At 62.0% G+C, this 14,056-nt stretch overlaps 1 protein-coding gene across 12 annotated transcripts in view; it reads left to right on the top strand.

The window, feature by feature from the left end:
• Positions 1-669: 669 nt before the first annotated feature.
• MEF2D (myocyte enhancer factor 2D) overlaps positions 670-14,056 on the top strand; it is an 80,409-nt gene continuing 67,022 nt past the window's right edge. For 7 of the 12 annotated variants that reach the window (XM_065857578.2, XM_065857575.2, XM_065857574.2 and 4 more), the window contains exon 1: positions 670-778. The gene's annotated coding sequence lies outside the window, so the exon portion shown is untranslated. Of the gene's footprint in view, positions 779-1,076; positions 1,220-10,151; positions 10,299-14,056 lie in introns of those variants that run through there. The other 5 variants (XM_065857569.2, XM_065857566.2, XM_065857572.2 and 2 more) reach the window with 5 other exon arrangements.

Below are 14,056 nucleotides of genomic sequence, written 5' to 3'. Positions count from 1 at the left end.
TCTTCTCCCCCCAGCTCCAGCTCTTCCCCCTCGTCTCTGCCCCCCCAGCTCCGGCTCAGTCCCCCTCGTCTTTGGCCCCACAACCCTGGCTCTGCCCCCCAGTTCTGCCCTCCCGGTTCTGGCCCCCCAGCCCCGGCTCTGCACTCGGTTTTACCCCCCCAGCCCCGGCTCTGCCCCCCTCGGCTCTGCCCCCACAACCCCGACTCTGCCCCCCCCAGCCCCGGCTCTGCCCTCTCATCTCTGCCCCCCCAGCCCCAGCTCTGCCCCGCTCGGTTCTGCACCCCAAGCCCTGGCTCTGCTCCCCACAACCCCGGCTCTGCCCCCCCTAAACCCGGCTCTGCCCTCCCCCCCCGCCACTGGCTCTGCCCTCTCGTCTCTGCCCCCCCACCCCCGGCTCTGCCCCCCTCGGCTCTGCCCCCCCACCCCCGGCTCTGCCCCCCTCGGCTTTGCCCCCCCACCCCCGGCTCTGCCCCCCTCGGCTTTGCCCCCCCAGCCCCGGTTCTGCCCCCCCAAGCCCTGGCTCTGCCCTCCCCCTTCGCCACCGGCTCTGCCCTCTCGTCTCTTCCCCCCCACCCCCGGCTCTGCCCCCCCGGCCCCGGCTCTGCCCCCCGTCCCTGCCCCCGGCCCCGCTCCGCTTCCTCCTCGCCGCCGCGGCCATTGGCTGCCCGTTCCCCGCCCTGCGCCGTCCTGACGCTGCTGGGCCGGCCCCGGCGATGGTCGCTCCGCGCCGGCTCCGCCGCAGCCCCGGGAGGCGGCTCCGCTCCGCACCCCGCTAGAGGTGGGTCCGCGTCCTTCTCTCGCGGTTTTATCTTTATAACACTGGGCTGGCTTTATTTCGCTTTTCTTTTAAAGATTATTTGAGTTATTTTTTTAAGCGTCTTCGCGATTCTGGCGTTACTTCCGAGAACGACGCGCCCCCCCTCCCCATCCGCCCCGGGCCGTGCCGTCTGTTTTGGGAGGGCTTGGAGCTCCGTCTGTGTGTGTTTCTAGGAGGGGGGGGTCTCTGTGGTGCCCCCCCCTGCGCGGTGCCGCCCCGAGGCGGCGGGGATGGGCGGCCGGAGCCGGCGGGGGCGGAGAAGCAACATCCTTCCCCCCCCCCCCCCCCGCCACCCCGCTCCGCCGCTTCAAAACAAACCGTCACCAAAATGGTGCAGAGGTGAAGGAGGGAGAGGGAGGAAAGGGAAGCAGAGTCGCCTCGGCCCGGGCGCTGCGGGGACAGGTGAGGGGGCGGGAGGGGGGCGCGGGTGGGGTGCGGGTGCAGGGTGCGAGGGGATGGGTCTCGCTGGGTGCTGCTGGTGGTGGGGGGCAGGCACTGGAGGGTGCTCACCCCGCTCCGGACGGGGCTGCACCCCCGTGGTGACAACCCCCGCGCCCCCCCCATGACACCCAAAGCAGCCTTGAGGGAGAAGCCGGACCAGCCGCTTTTGGGGAGCTGGAGGGGTGACCTCCATAGTGGAGCCTGGCGTGATGCTGAGGGTGCTGGGGGGGCCACCGGCAGGCTGGGGGTGCCTGTGGGGGGCTGCGCTTTGATTGGCAAGAGCAGCTTTTCGGAGAGCCGGCAGTAAATCGAGTCCTGGAGCTTCAATGACTTGGCCGGGTGCCGGCTCCGGAGCTGACAGCTGTGATTGTTTGTTCCTCCGGGCCGGTGACAGCGGCGGTGGGGACACAGCACCGCGCCTGCCATTTGACAGCGGCCGGAGCGAGGTGCCGTGCTTGGGGGGGGGCAAACCCCGGTGGTGCCGCCGCAGCCTCCCCGCGCTGGCGGTTGTTCCCTCGCCTTGGCCACACAAGACAACGAGGGGCCGTGGGCTGCGGGGGGAGGGATGCGGTGGACGGGGCGTCCTGGCATCTGGGTGCTGTTTAACATCTGTAACGCCTGTTTGCCAGCAGCTCATCTCCTCCCCAGCAGCTCGCCCCCTTGGCTTTGTTGTTGGCTTTGATTCTTTTAGTTATTTCCTATATTATTTTCACCTTCGCGCACGAGAGCTGCACACACCCAGCAACACATGCACACGCAGCTGTGCACCCCAGGAGCCTCGTGCACCCCAACCACGACCTGGGGTGTCCCCCCCTCCCCATTCTCCTTGATTGTTGGGACCTGCCCTGAATTTTTGGCCACCATCCTGCCCCCCAAACCTGCAGACACCGCTGAGCGGTGTGAACTCCTCCCAGGGAAACCCCCTCTGCCTGCCCAGCCCCACCAGGGAAGGCCTGATCCTGTCCCTCTGCAACCCCATATGTGGATTTTTGGGTGCTGGGGTGTGTGCTCTTCAATTGCCATCCTAAGACAGCCACCCCAAAACCTCACGGCCGATGGGGACGAGGGACAACAGGGACGCCGGGGCAGCCACGTCCCCTCATCCAGGTGAGGGGTTGTGGGTTTAGGGTGTACATGAGGTTTATTCTGGGTGCCTTCTTCCCTTCCATGGGATGATTTAGTGCCGGTGGCCCTGGCGCGGGGCGCACCCGCGATGTCCGTGTCCCTTGGGAGCTCGGCGAGGTGTGACGCCGAGGGGGTGCTGCCCACCCTGCCCCCCGAATTGCTGCCCGCGGGCTCCTGAAGGTCACAGACCTCTGGACGGGCCTTGTGGCTTCTCCTTCCCCCCCCCATCTTGCCCTTCTGCAGTTGTCGTGGCTTTGCCAGCCCGAGGCATCCGCGCTGGCGGCCGCTCGGAGCAGGTGGCCGATGTCCCCGGGGCAGCGGGGGCCGCCGCTCGGGTTTCGCCGGCGCTCGCCAGCGTGCTGGGAAAGCTCCGTCGCCCCCGCCGCGGCACCGGGGACTTCACGTGCTCGTGTCGAAGGGGCACTCGCTCCCATGGCCGGTGTCTCGGTGTTTCCGCTCCCACCCCGGCCCCTCTTTGGCACCGGGGGGGTCGCGTCCCTGCCACGTGGGGCTCGGGGGACCTTGGGAGGTGCCGGCATTGTCACTGGGTGACCTTGGGCAAGTCTCTTTGCTTCCCTGCGCTTCGGTGTTGCTCTGGGGATGGGGAGGGTGTGTAATCCCCCCCTCCTTGCCGGTGTGGGGCCCTCAGCTCCGTTTGGGAGCTGGGAAGGGCCGTTGCTATTTTATCCGTCCCCGAGCGGGCAGGGTGGAGGCGCGGACAGCGCCGGAGTCGCCCGGGGTGGATTTTTCCCAGGCTGCCAAGTGAAACAAGTGGGGTCTGATTCTCATTCAATGCCGTGGCCCTTTCCTGCGACTCTGGCAATGTAAAGGAGCCTAAATATGGTCATAAACCACATCCACTTCGAGGTCCCTCCGTGCCGCCAGGGCAGCGCAGCGGCAGCTTTGTGTGAAGGAGAACAAAGCCCAAAGTGTCGGACGAAAAGTACGGCGGGGGGACCCGGCTGCCGCGGCGCTGCCGGTGCCGGCCATGGCTCGGCTCGTGGGTGATGCCGAGGGTGGTGCCACCCGGCTCATCCCGAAGCGCCAGGAGGAGAGGGCTCAATCAGCCACCGTGACCCCGGCGATTCATTGAAACCTAAAAATGCATCGGTGGGTGGGGGGCGAAACGGCTTTTCCCTCTTTCTTTCCCAACCGGAGCGTTGCCGGGGCCGTGCCGGCATTGCCGGGGCTGTGCCAGGAGGGACCCTCGCCGCCGTGGGCCATACGGATGCAGGTGTTTTGCGGTGGCCTGTTTGGGAACGGGAGGGAAAATAGGAGAGGGACGTGTGTCACCGGCATCGCGCCCGAGCACCGCGGGAGATGCTGCTGCGGTGCCGTTAACAGCCGGGGGTGCCCACGGAGCCGGATGCTGAGCCAGCACGGGGGGGCTGCGGTGTAAACGCCGCACTCGACTTGCAGAGCATCCCCCCTCGTCGCCCCGTAGCGCTGTGCACTTGGAGGGCCCCGGACTCGCGTGTCTTGCGGCTCTTTCGGCGGCTCCTGCAGGCCGAGCGTCCGGAGTTGAGAGGTGACTCTATTGCCGGTGACAGTCCTGCCCTGGGGACGGTGCGGAGAGCCAGGCACGGCACAAACAGCAAGTGAGTCACAGCAGGGACGGGGAGGAAGAGGAGGAGGAGGAAGAGGGGAGACCCGCGGCCCCGCTGGGTCCCCTGGCCGCGCTCGCCCTCCCTGTGCCAACAGCACCGCGGGACGCGCCGTCCCCTCGCCTCCCCTTGCCGGTATTTATTACGTGACCATCCAACCTACCTCCCCTTTTCTTTTGAATCATTTTGTTCGAGCAGAGCTCGAGGTTTTTCCCTCTCCTTGTTTGAGCTGCGGTTCTTGCTTTGCCTTTCAAGATGGATCTGGCGCCTGCCCGCCAGCGGCTCTGCCGCTTCGCATCTCGCGCTCCGGTTCTCCGGTTCGGTTTGCTCGTGGTTTCTCTTTAATTCCCTCCTGGTGTCCCCGTGCTGTATCTCCCCCTCATTTGAAAAACAGACAAGAGCTTACATTGCTCAAAGAATAATATTTAGAAGCGAGGAGTTGTTAAATAAGCGGGAGATCGGTTGGGAGCGATTTATTGGGGGGGTGGGCTGTGTGTGGTTTGGATTGGTGGCAAAAAAGATGGGGGGACTGAGGCTGCGCCGGGCGAGGTTTTGGGGAGCGGGGCCTGGTTTTGCAGGTTGTGCCGAGGCTGGGGGTGCAGCAGCTGCTCGCGCGTCCCCATCCGCTCTGTCCCGAGCTATAGATGAGCCTATAGAACAGCTGCTTAGGTATGGATGGGGTGGGATGCACGCGGTGGTGTTGAGGTCCCTATCCCCACAGTGGGACGCTGGAGCAGCTCCAGGGCCTGTCCCCGCTGCCGCGGTGCCCAACATGGCTTTGCGCGGCTTCGAGTCGGTGCTGAGCTGGTAGGGCAGGACGGTGCCAGCGCCGGGATGCGTCAGGCTCCGGTCACCACACACCGCGGTGCCCCATCCCAAAGCAGCCAGACCGGGGCCGCGCGTTTCCCTCTGCGCCGAGCAGGACACGTATGCAGGCCACGTATGGTTTCACAACGTGCAATTAGCGGTCGGTTGTGCCGGCGCGTGGCTGGGGGGTGCTCGGCAGCGCCCGCCTTCCCGACCCTCCTCGCTTTAATTGCACGGCGCTAATTGAGATCCAGAGGCGGCGAGCCGAGTCCTCGCCGCCCGCACCGACATCGCCCCGATGCTCAAGGTCAAAGCCGCGCGGCGCTGACTCGGCCCCGCCGGGCATCAAGCAGCGCGAGGCCGATGCGCTGCCACCCCTGCCTTGAGTCAGGCTTGGTTTGGGTTGGAAAGGTGGTAATTAAATGACCTATTTCTGGCCGAGGAGGAAGAGGAGGAGGAGGAGGGATCGTTTCTCTTTCCAGGCTTCAAAAAGCTTCCAGCAAGCGTCTGGCACGAGCCCAAAACCGCCTCCAATCGCCCCCCTTCCAATTATCGGAAGAGGTCGCTTCCTATCCCTAATATTCTGTGGTTCTGCTCCTGGTTCGCGGTGGCATCTCTGGGTGAAAACAGAGGTTAAGGCCACGAGGAAGTGGGGGTTTTGTTTTCTCCCCCATCGTGCAGCCGTATAAAGGCAGCGAGGGGCTGTTTGCGCTGTCGTACGTTGTCCAAATGTCCCTATGGAGCTGGTACATTCAGGCATCCTACTGGTGTGCGAGCGAGTTTTCAGCCTCGGGAGGAACAACCCGCCTTGTCCGAATGGTTTGGGGACCGCGGCCGGCCCGTGTCACCCACGGCACCTTCGGGGTGGCAGGTTGGAGCGGCTGAAGAACCGGGGGCTCGTCGGGCGGCGCAAGGAGGGATTTTGCCCTTTAAAATTGCACCGAAGGGAGCGTCACCTTAGGCAGCAGCGGTGCCATGGAGTGCAGAGCCCGGCACGTGGTGCTCGGACCGGCTGAGAACTTGCTGGGAAGAACCCATCGGGAAGCAAAGCGTTCGCTTGGGGCACCGGGCATCCCTTTGGTTCCCAGGGCGCTGCGGAGGAGGCGGCTCCGGACTCGGTTATCCCAGGGGATAAACCCATAGAGGCGTCTTGTGACAAACCTTGTGACAAATTTCCCTCGATAGCCGGGAATGGGGGTGGAAGGGTTGGGTGAAGCTGCACGCTCGGGGGGTGTTTAGTCTGGTTTTCCGGTGCATGGATCGCGTGGGGCTCCTGAGATGGTTGGGGTGCAGCGGGAGCCAAGCTCTTCTTTTGGGTGATGCTTTCCCAGAGGGCTCAATGCACCACTGGACGTCTCATATGTGAGGACTCAACGCTCCACCTCCAGGGTTTCAGGCACAGGGATCAATCACAGCTCCATCCCCAGCCTTCCCTGACTCGGCACGGCCGGCCCTCCCACGCACCGGCACCGAGCCGCCGGCAAAACTAGCACCTCTCCTTCAAAAATATCCCCGGCCCCGCGCGGATGCCGCTGCCAAGATGGGGAGCGGAGCCGGCGCTCCCTCTTAGCAGAAATCTGTCGCCTCGGCTCGGCGCTGGGGAGGCTGGGAGCCGCGGAGCCCGAGCCCCGGCGCCTTCTAAAATAGAAGCAGAACAAATGGCTGGAGCAGGATGGTGGTGGCGAAGGCAGCCAAGGCGCTTCCCGCGGCAGCTGGTGGCTGCTCGGCTGCTTCGAGCTCCCTCCATCAATCCTCAACCCAGAGCCGGCGTTTGGTAGCGGGGGGAGAGGCGAGCGTCTGTCTTTTGGGTGCGATACGCCTGGGTTTGTGGTGTGGTTGAGCTTTCATCGAGCCGCGGGGTGGTGGGGTGAAAGGGTTTTGGTGCCGCGGCGGTGTCGCCGGTGCGAGATAAGGGGATGGGAGTTGGGTGGTGCTGGGTTGCGAAGGGACTTTGTCCCAAAACAATGACGGAGCGGCCGGGCTGAGCCTCGGGCACGGCGTGGCAGCGGGTGCCGACCTGGCGTGTCGGACCGGCCGGATCTTCCGCCTACTCCTCCGGCGGCTCCGTCGCCCTGTGGTGGGTGGGGGTCCTGGTAGGTGAGGTCCTGGCTGCTCCCAGGGGCCCCACAGAAGCCTTCGGGCTGAGCTCTACCTCCCCTGAAGGAGCATGGCTGGGAAGGCTCAAGGCCTGAAAGGCTGGAAAGGCTCGAGGCTGGGAAGGGCTCAAGGCCGGAAAGGCTCAAGGCTGGAAAGGCTCAGGCTGGAAAAGCTCGAGGCTGGGAAGGCTCAAGGTTGGGACGGCTCAAGGTTGGGACGGCTCAAGGTTGGGACGGCTCAGGCTGGGACGGCCCAAGGCTGGGAAGGCTCAAGGCTGGGAAGGCTCAAGGCTGGTATGGCTCAAGGCTGGGACAGCTCAAGGTTGGAAAGGCTCAGGCTGGAAAAGCCCAAGGCTAGGAAGGCTCAAGGCTGGGAAGGCTCAAGGCTGGGAAGGCTCAGACTGGGAAGGCTCAGATTGAAAAGGCTCAAGGCCGGGAAGGCTCGGGCTGGGAAGGCTCAGGCTGGGAAGGTCTCCCCATACCCGACTGAGCCCCTGCCCAGGGCCACCCCTCTCCCCACAGCCGGTGCTCCCCAGGGGGGCCGGAGCCGCGTGTCCTCGCCCCAACCATCTGCTGGCACCGTGCAGAGGAAACAGTGAGCCCGGTCCTGGTTGCAAATCAAGCGAGTTTGGAAAAAACCCGTTAATTGCCCTCTGCTCTTTGAGGTTTAAGCCCGGACGCGAGCGTGCGCTTCAGCGAGCAGAATTTCACGCCTTTCCTTTGGCCGCGGTCCGAGCGGGAGGTCGGAAGAGCTTTCCCGTAAGGGAAGATGTTCCTGCCTTGTCCTTTCCAGCGCGGCGGCGCTCGGGTGACCTTCAGCGCCTTTGCTCGGCGAGGCGGGCGCCGCTTTGCATGATGCCGCACATGTCCCCAGCAAACGGGGCCTTTTTGTTATGCAAATGCAGCTTTGTTTTTAGCTTCTCGGAGATAAACACCTTGCAGGCTAAATCTGGAGCTCAGGGCGCTGCTAAAAGCCACCCTGGTGGCACAAGGGCTGGGCAGGTCAGGCTGAGGGTGACGATTGAGGGGTTTGGCTCCTTTTTGGGGACTGGACAATTTGCTTGGTGTTGCTGGGGTTATTCGAGCTTTTCCAAGGGTCTGATCCGCACCCGGCACGGACGGGACGTGGCACCGAGGGGCGTTGCAGGGTCTCATGGTTGGTGTGCGGCACCCGCGTTCCCCACGTTTGCAATGCCACAGTGTGGCTTTTTCAAGCATTTATGTGCTCGGGAGACCATTTATCTCAGCATCGCACCTCCCAGAGACAACCCCTGCTTTAAGCCGCCTTTCTGAGCTGGGCTTTGGCACCGTGGGCGCCTTCCATGTGTTTTACCAGGGGGTCTCTGCCCGGCACAGCAGCCTGGGAAGGCTCGGTCTGGAAAGGCTCAAGGCCGGGAAGGCTCAGACTAGGAAGGCTCAGTCTGGAAAGGCTCAAGGCCGGGAAGGCTCAGACTAGGAAGGCTCTGTCTGGAAAGCCTCAGGACCGGGAAGGCTCAGTCTGGAAAGGCTCAAGACCAGAAAGGCTCAGACTAGGAAGGCTCAGTCTGGAAAGGCTCAAGGCCGGGAAGGCTCAGACTAGGAAGACTCAGTCTGGAAAGGCTCAGGACCGGGAAGGCTCAGTCTGGAAAGGCTCAAGGCCAGGAAGGCTCAGACTAGGAAGACTCAGTCTGGAAAGGCTCAGGACCGGGAAGGCTCAGTCTGGAAAGGCTCAAGACCAGAAAGGCTCAGACTAGGAAGGCTCAGTCTGGAAAGGCTCAAGGCCGGGAAGGCTCAGACTAGGAAGGCTCGGTCTGGAAAGGCTCAGGGCTGGGAAGGCTCAGTCTGGAAAGGCTGAAGGCTGGGAAGGCTCAGACTAGGAAGGCTTGGTCTGGAAAGGCTCAGGGCTGGGAAGGCTCAGATGCAGCACCAGGTGCCCGCGCTGGACCGGAGCGCCCTGCTCTGCGTGGGCTGCGGTGTCCCCGGGGGTTTCTGGCTTCCTTTGGGCCCCCGTGCTCAGGGGCGGTTGGGCAGAGGTGTTTGTCTTATTTTCATTTGGCCGTATTTCGGAACTTTTCCGTCACGGTGGGTGCTGGCGATGGGGCGGGAAGGGGCGTGGGGGGACGGAAACGCGGCTAAAACTGGTTTAGCATCCGCTCGGGCGATTTTCCTGTCCCCGTGCGCAACAGAACTTGAGGTTCCTGTGATCAGGGGGCTCCGAACCCCTGGGGGCTGCACTTGAGGTCCTGATTTGTCCCTTTGCAGGGTCACAAGTCGCCTTCCAGCTTGAAAACCTGGTGACACCAGCCCAGCGCTTTTTGGTGCTGGGTTGTGATGGCACCGAGCTGAGAGCACCCAGAGGTACCTCCCGGCCTTGCTGAACCATGTGGGGGGTTTTTCTCCCATTGGGAGCTGGATGGGACCTCGGGGACCAGACCTGAGCAAAGCACGGTGGAAAATAACATAGAAAAGGGGCTGCGTGGCTCTTCCGTTGCTGCTCGTTTGCAAGGTTGGTTGGTTTTGGGTGTGATGGGCAGCGCCGAGGCCGCCCCGAAATAGGGTGTTTGTGCTTAGGATGTGTCCGTTTGTCCCAGCGCCCTGCGGGGTCTGGAGCGTCCGCGGCAGGTGAGTCCTGTCCCCCATATACATCACCAGTGCAGCTCGGCCATGTTTCGCCGCTCTCCCGTCGTCGCGCTTGAGTCTCTAACGCCGAAATTATAGCATCGCCCCGGTCGCCATGGCGACGCGCGGGGAGGTATTTTAAAACACAAGGACCAGAAGCCCTGCGAGGATTATGACTTCAGTGAGGGATCAGCCTGGGGGGAATCTGGGTCACGGCTTTTCCTCCAGCCTGTCTCCAGTAATTCCCGGAGCCGAGGCCGCGGGGCAGAGCCACCGCAGCACCCATGGGTGCACCCCTAGGGTGCCACGCTCGTGCGCACCCCGGCAAGCGCATCTTCAGCCTTTCCCCCCCAAATCCACGCCGTTTCACCCAACACCACCAAAAAGCGCGGGGATGCCGCAGCCGCGCTCGTCCCCCCATCCCCATTCGTGCTTCGCACATTTTCTCTCTCATCCCCCAAAATAAACAGGATTATTTTTTAATTGTTTTTCCTCCTCTTCTCTCATTTGGTCTCCTTTTCCTCCCTTCTCCACACCCCCAGAGCCGCTGTGCTGGTGGCAAGGAGCCCAGACTCCGTAGGAACTCAAGCAACGCTGCAGCTCCAAGCCCCGGCTGCCCTCTTGCTTTCGCAATCCTTTTGGAGGAGGGAGAGCGAAGGAATAGAATGGGAGGGGATTGATTTTATTCTTTATTTTCCCCTTTATTAGAGATTTATAGACTTTCCCACCAGTAGGGACGCGGAGCTGGAGCCGAGCGGCCCATTTCCTACAGCAAGTTTCCAACGCTGCTCCTCGGCAGCATCGCCTATGGTGGGTCCCTTTCACTTTTGGAGGGGGGCGGTGGGGCGCACGGTGCAAAATCACCTCGGGGGTGGAGGGGGGGGTGTTTTTGGCGCTGTTCAAACCTTTATATCAACGTGTATTTCTCAACCCTTCGGCTCGTGCTCCGGGCCGTCCGGCGCTGCCGTCCTCACCCCCAGCATCGCGGCGCTTGCGGTCCGTTTATTTTTAGGTAATTGCAGCGTCTTGGCTCTGTACCCACCGCTCGGTGACACGCAGGACAAGGCAGCTTTTTGTTTGTGAATGTATTTTAAGCAAGGGGTTATTTTACCAGCGGAGGGATCGGCAGACGCTGCGTTACCAGCACCCACATTCGGCTCCATGACCCCCAACATAAGCATCCTGAGTCCTGCAGCTCCGCTGCGAGCATCCAGCGATTAATTGGTGTTCCTAGTGAGTTGTTTTATCGTGCATCTGGTTCCTCAAGACTTTTTAAGCTGGGGGGGCGTAGCGTTGAGATCTGATTAGATAAGGGAGAGCTGCCTGTGAACGAACTCCTACCGGATCATTATTTATACCTCGCTGTGCGTCACTGGTAAACATCTGGATGCGCTCCAAACATCTTCATCTGCTTTGTTTTATAGCCTCTCAACAGGGATCTTTGTCGGCTCCCCTCCCCACCTCCCTTTCGCCGCGTGGTTTCGGTGACACGGTGCAAATTTGGGGAGGGTTGAGCGATCACCCCCTGCCCGTTCACCCCCGGTTTCCCGCGATGGAGCGGGAGTCACGTTGCCTTTCTCCGGAGGAGGAAGCGCTGGCGTTTGCGGTCGCAGGACAAACAGGAGCAGCCGAAACAACCCGAAGAGCGACCCCAGATGTGTTGCCTTTTCTATTTTAAACCCTCGTGGTTTGATTTGGGGGCGAACCCGACCTTTTGGAGCGCGTGGGGCTGGCCAGGCCTGACTTCTTGTTCTGGTTGTGGAGAGCCAGGTAATTAATATTAATCACTTTTCCTGAATGAGAGCGGAGTACCTGCCTCCCTGGGGCTCCTTGGCAAGCTCGGGTGGATAACATCACCATTGGTACCCGGACATCACCATTGGTACCCGGAGCATCACCATTGGTACCCGGAGCATCACCGGGGCACAGCTGGGATGCAGATGGGATGGTGTGGGAGGGGAGAGATGGAGGAAGCCTCTGGTTCACTTTAAAGCGCATCGAGCCGGGCTTTTAGGCGCCATAAGCAGGGTTTTATTATCGTGTTCATCCATCCTTTTTGCGGCCGTGGTGGAAAAACCGTCCCGAGTGGCCGGTGGGTGAAATTTGGGTCTTACCTCTTAAAATAATATCAAAAAGAGAAGTTTCAGCGCTGCACCCAGCCTTAATCTCTTTAAACTGTATTGCGCTAATCCCTCATTAGGATCTCATTGTGAGCTTGTTATCCCGTTAGGGCTTAGAGCCGCGCGCGGCGGCGGCGCCCGCAGCGCTGGGGTGGGAAGGGGCCGTGTTGCGGTGCCACGTGCTGCGCTGGGACGTGGCGGTGGCACCGGTGGCACCGGTGCCCGAGGAGGGTGGGCTCTGCGTGGGGGGTGCGGGATGCTCCATCCTGCTGCTGGAAAGGAGTGGGTGACACTGGGACCGTGTGCTGGGCAGTGCCGGTGTCTTCGGTATGGACCGTGGGGGTGTCATTGCTGTTTATCTTCCCCTCCGTCGCCGGGTGTTTGCTGGAGGGGGGGTGTTGCAATGTGAAGAACGCTGGGTTTTGTTGGCGCTGGGGCTGGTTCTGTAGGAGCGTTTTGGAGTGTCCCCGGTGCCGGGGGTTCAGCCGCCGTTGAGCTTGTGGAGGTGACGCCGAAGGAGGGCGAGCTCGGGATGCGAAACCCCCTTCCCGCTGCTGCAGGAGCCTGGGAAGTCATGGAGTCACAGATGGTTTGGGTTAAAGGGACGTTTAAAGCTCCCCCAGTGCCACCATGACAGGGACATCTCCACCAGCTCAGGGTGCTCAGACCCCGTCCAGCCTGGCCTGGGATGTCTCCAGGGATGGTTCAGCCACCACCTCTCTGGGTACCTGGGCCAGGCTCTCACCACCCTCAGGGCAACAATTCCATTCTATCCAGCCTGAATCTCCCTCCTTTAGTTTCAAACCATTGGTCCTTGTCCTATCACAACAGGCCCGGCTCACAAGTCCATCCCCATCTTTAAGTGCGGAAGGGCCGTGCTCAGGCCTCCCCGGAGCTTCTGTTCTGCAGCCGAACACCCCAACTCTCTCTCAGTTCCAAAGGGCATCGCTTGGCCCCCTGAGCAGGGGATGATTCCTTCCCTTGGCCAGCGGCTTCTTCCCCACCAGGAGACCAGAACTGGGGCCCGGCTGCTCCATGTGCCCGACCCTGCGGCCATCGCCACATACAGGAACCTCCTTGGGGCGCCGGGATGGGTGCGAGAGCCCTGCAGCACCCACAGGGTCGGGATACCCACAACCTCACGGTTTGGAATCCGCTTCGAAGGCTCCGAAGCCGGAGGGGTGCGATGTGGGGATGACGGAGCAGGGCTGCGATCCACGCGCCATCGGGAGCCGGGCTGCGGAGCCATTGCAGAAACCAAACCAAACCCGCACACCCACGCGTTCCCACAGGCGCAGGCGAACGGGGAGGCGAGCGTGCGGCGGGATGAGCGAGCGGCCGGCGTTGAGGCTCAGTTTTAGTTGGTTGAAAATGAAAACCATTGCGGCAAGCGAGAGGGTTCCCGGCTTTTTTGCTCGAGAGCGTTCGCCGGTGTCTCAAGTTTAACGCGCCTTGATTTGCTTGCAAGTTGCAGGTCGCGCTTTGTGGCACCGCTTGGGGACAGGGCGCTGGTCCCGAGATCTTGACGCATTGATTTCTGCGGGCGATGCCGCGCTCGTGCCGGCGCTCAGCGGGTCCCGCACCCATCCCATCCTTCTATGGCCCCTTTGGGGCCGTTTCGCCCCATCCCCACGCTGGGAAGGTGAAGCTTTTCCAAAAGCCTCGCTCCCCTTTTCCTGCGCCTATAATTAGCGCTGGCTCCACGCCACCATATACTGTACGGTCCTGGAAAGAGGTCACGGCTTCGCTGAAATTCTTGGGAACGGAGCTGCCTGTGCAGCTGGGAAAGCGGCGCAAATTCCGAGAGATAAGAAATAGGGCAAACGCAACTCTTTTTTTTTCCCCTCGCTGTGATTTATGGGCTCTGGGCCTGGCATCCCAGGATCTCCTCCCCGCTCCGGCTCCCTCCTTCGGCAGAATGGGTGAGTCTGGATTGGCAAAGAGGTTAAAACCGGCTCCTTCTTCTGGTGTGATGCTCAGTGTGGCCCCTTCTTGTCCAAAGGTGCAGGAGGAAGCAAACCCCATTCCTATGTGCTTTTGGCCCTTTGCACATGTAAAACCCTCACCCGCAACAAGTTGCTTCTCATCTTCCAGCGGAACCTCCTGTGTTCCAGTTTGCACCCATTGCCCCTTGTCCTGTCACTGGTGTCACCCAGCAGAGCCTGGCTCCATCCTCCTGACACTGCCCCTTTCCATCTTGATCCCCAGCAATGAGTCCCCCCTCAGTCTCCTCTTCTCCAGCTCCAGAGCCCCAGCTCCCTCAGCCTTTCCTCACACGGGAGATGCTCCACTCCCTCCAGCATCTTGGTGGCTGCGCTGGACTCTCTGCAGCAGTTCCCTGTCCTTCTGGAGCTGAGGGGCCACAACTGGACACAATATTCCAGGTGTGGTCTCCCCAGGGCAGAGCAGAGGGGCAGGAGAACCTCTCTGACCCACTGACCACCCCCT

Source organism: Patagioenas fasciata, chromosome 30 (assembly GCF_037038585.1).
Source record: "Patagioenas fasciata isolate bPatFas1 chromosome 30, bPatFas1.hap1, whole genome shotgun sequence".
NCBI lineage: Eukaryota > Metazoa > Chordata > Aves > Columbiformes > Columbidae > Patagioenas > Patagioenas fasciata.
This window is presented reverse-complemented; position numbering and strand designations above follow the sequence as displayed.